Source organism: Lathyrus oleraceus, chromosome 5 (assembly GCF_024323335.1).
Source record: "Lathyrus oleraceus cultivar Zhongwan6 chromosome 5, CAAS_Psat_ZW6_1.0, whole genome shotgun sequence".
NCBI classification, from domain to species: Eukaryota; Viridiplantae; Streptophyta; class Magnoliopsida; order Fabales; family Fabaceae; genus Lathyrus; species Lathyrus oleraceus.
The window spans coordinates 424,314,426-424,317,481 of NC_066583.1; the positions used below are offsets into that span (position 1 = coordinate 424,314,426).

The following is a 3,056-nucleotide window of genomic DNA, read 5'->3' on the forward strand; positions in this document are numbered from 1 at the left end:
GCAATTGGATATTACAATTATCCCATTGCACCTTACTAATATAGAACATGCACCTCGCGTAGGCGAAACCTACATTATTTGATACTAGTCTTGATGAGTGTTAAAACTTGGAAATCATAAACTTAATATTTAATTTGAGAGAATTTGCAATTATTCTGATCTCACCGGCTTATTTATCCTATAAATCGTCTCTCACATGCATCAATATACATTCACATGCGTCAACATACATAATGAAACAGTTATGGCCCCTAGCACAATTGTTCTCCCAAGCCAATGAGAGAACCTAAGCTAACTGATGACACTAAAATTCACCATATTTTCGATTCCGATTTCGCATGCATTTTAGTAGTTTTATTATCATTTTGTTCTGTTATTACTATGTTTCTCTTTGTTTTCAGGTTTTTACTTTAATCGGAGCCCCGATCGAGAAAAGGAGTGAAAAAGAGCTAAAAACCCTAAAATTCAGCATTTTGTACTTGTGGCTCCCACTGTGGCTGGTGCCATAGACCCTGCCATGACGTGTCCTAGCTCAACTTACCTCAACTGCCACGTTTCCCACTACTTCCACTAAGGCGCCTCAGATTGGCCTTGTGACGGGCGCCATGGCCTTGTGGCGGGCGCCACAAGAGGAAAAGTTTTCCCTCCCATTTTCAAGTTGAAGGGCATCCTGGTCATTTCGATCATTTTACTCTCCTATAAATAGAGACTCGAAATCACTTGTTCAAGCATCCAAACTTAGAACAGAGGAAAACTCAGAGCAAAATTTGTTTCACTTAGGCATATATTCAGTATTTTAAACTGGTAATCGCTTCGCATTGGGGTGTTACCACAATTGTGTAATCGAGTTTTGTGATCGAGTCTGTAATCGAGTTTGGAGCACTTTGGAAGGAAGTTAATCCTGCCACCATTTTCATTTCCGCTTTGCACTTTATTCAACCCTCCGATTGGAGCAGGTTTTTATTACATTGCCTTTATCTAATTTATTTTCTCGCACTCGCACTTTACTTTATTTATTTCCCGCACCCGCTTTACTTTATTTATTTCCTGCACTCGCACTTTACTTTATTTATTTCCCGCACTCGCTTTACTTTATTTATTTCCCGCACTCGCTTTACTTTATTTATTTCCCGCACTCGCTTTACTTTTATTTATTTTCCCGCACTCGCACTACTTTTATTTAAATTAATGCACTTTTACTTTACCATGTCTAACTAAATCTATAAGGTTAGAATGTAAGGATCGTAATTGAACCGATAATCCGTACAATTGTTCGTAGAAACACTTAAGGGTTATTTTAACTTTAAACTTAAGTTTTCCCACACTTAATTTCCGTTGGGTAAGATCGAAAGTCGTCCAACGTCTATTTAAACTTAATTGTTTTTAACTATTTAAAAAACAGCGAAAGCGCTTTGTTTAGTTCATTAGGAGTTTTTAACTTAAGAAGAAAAGAGATTTTAAAACTATTTTCGGACGCGTTTATAAGTTTAGAGTCTGGTTCGTGAGAACCTCTTTTGATTGAGAAACCCATGTTAAAATACTTTTCAACTTAGTCAAGATATTATATTTCTTAAAAATAGGTTTACTACTCTAACGCAATGTGCGCCTTTTTATAAGTGACAATAAGAGGGTTTGATTAGGGAGTACAAGTCGGTTCTGAATACGCGAAAGCGACAGTTCCTGATAAATTAGTTCTTTTCAAAGTAGGAAACACTGCCCATAAGTAGCTCTATTAGCAAGTACCTGGATTATTAATTGATTATGTGAATTACATTCGAGCTTATCTTTATAAATTGAACTTTATTCAACACTTTACTTTTCATTGCACACTCTAAAACCCCTATTTTGATTACCTAAGATAAATACCATAACAATAGATAACGATAGATTGACACTTGGTCTTTGTGGATTCGACAATCTTTTATATTACTCTGACGCGTTCGTATACTTGCGAAAAGCACGCATCAAGTTTTTGGCGCCGTTGCGGGGGACCAATTTCATCAAATTTCATTTCCCTGTTGTTATATCGTTTAGACTTAGGCTATTTCCCGCCGGTCAATGCAAAGAACTCGCAACACCGGAAGTTTAAGCTTAATATACCCTCTGGCGGAACCTGAACGTTACACTCACGCACGTTTATTCTTTCATGGAATTAGGAGAGCTATGGCCGAAGATCAAAACCAAAGACCTCTTAAGGACTTCGCCCAACCATCCAACGAAGAACCTAGTTCTAGTATAGTAAACCCAACCATCCCAGCTAATAATTTCAAACTCAAACCATCCCTATTGCAACTAGTGCAACAGAGACAATTCGCAGGTCTCGCTACTGAGAACCCGAACCAACATTTAAAAATATTTCTTCAATTAGCAGACACTTTTAAAACCAATGCAGCTTCTCCTGAGGCAATATGTTTAAGATTATTCCCTTTTTCCCTCAGAGATAAAGCCCTATCATAGTTAGATTCCCTTCCACCCAATTCCATTACGACTTGGGATAACCTTAGAAGAGTATTCCTTGCTAGATACTTTCCCCCGAGTAAAACTGTCGTTCTTCGAAACCATATAACTAGATTTACCCAGAACCAAGGAGAATCGTTGTTCGAAGCTTGGGAGAGATATAAAGAGTTGTTACGAGCATGCCCACATCATGGTTTAGAAAATTGGTTAATCATTCAAACCTTATATAATGGACTTCACTATAACACTAAGATCTGATGAACAAACCTTATCCTGAAGCTAGTGCCCTCATCGAAGATATGGCTCAAAACCATCAATCATGGGGAGTCGAACGAGCGACAGTTGAGAAGAAGGAAGCCCAAGGAGGAGTGAATGAAATAAGCTCTATAGACATGATGCAAGCTAAAATGGACGCATTAGCCCTTAAGGTCGAGCATATGTGCATAAACCCGAATACTGTAGCCGCAGTTTCGTCGGATTGTGAGATATGTGGAACCAAAGGACACCAATCTGCAGAATGCAGTCTATTAAACGAAACCCACTCTGAGCAAGTGAACTACACCCAAGGGAACCCATACTCGAATACCTATAAAAATAAT

The 3,056-nt window shown here is 38.2% G+C and overlaps 1 non-coding gene across 1 annotated transcript; it reads right to left on the minus strand.

Annotated features, from left to right (window-relative positions):
• Positions 1 to 2,547: 2,547 nt before the first annotated feature.
• Positions 2,548 to 2,654, minus strand: LOC127090272 (small nucleolar RNA R71). The gene has a single exon (XR_007791797.1). It is a non-coding gene; the product is annotated as a small nucleolar RNA R71 (small nucleolar RNA).
• Positions 2,655 to 3,056: the final 402 nt, after the last annotated feature.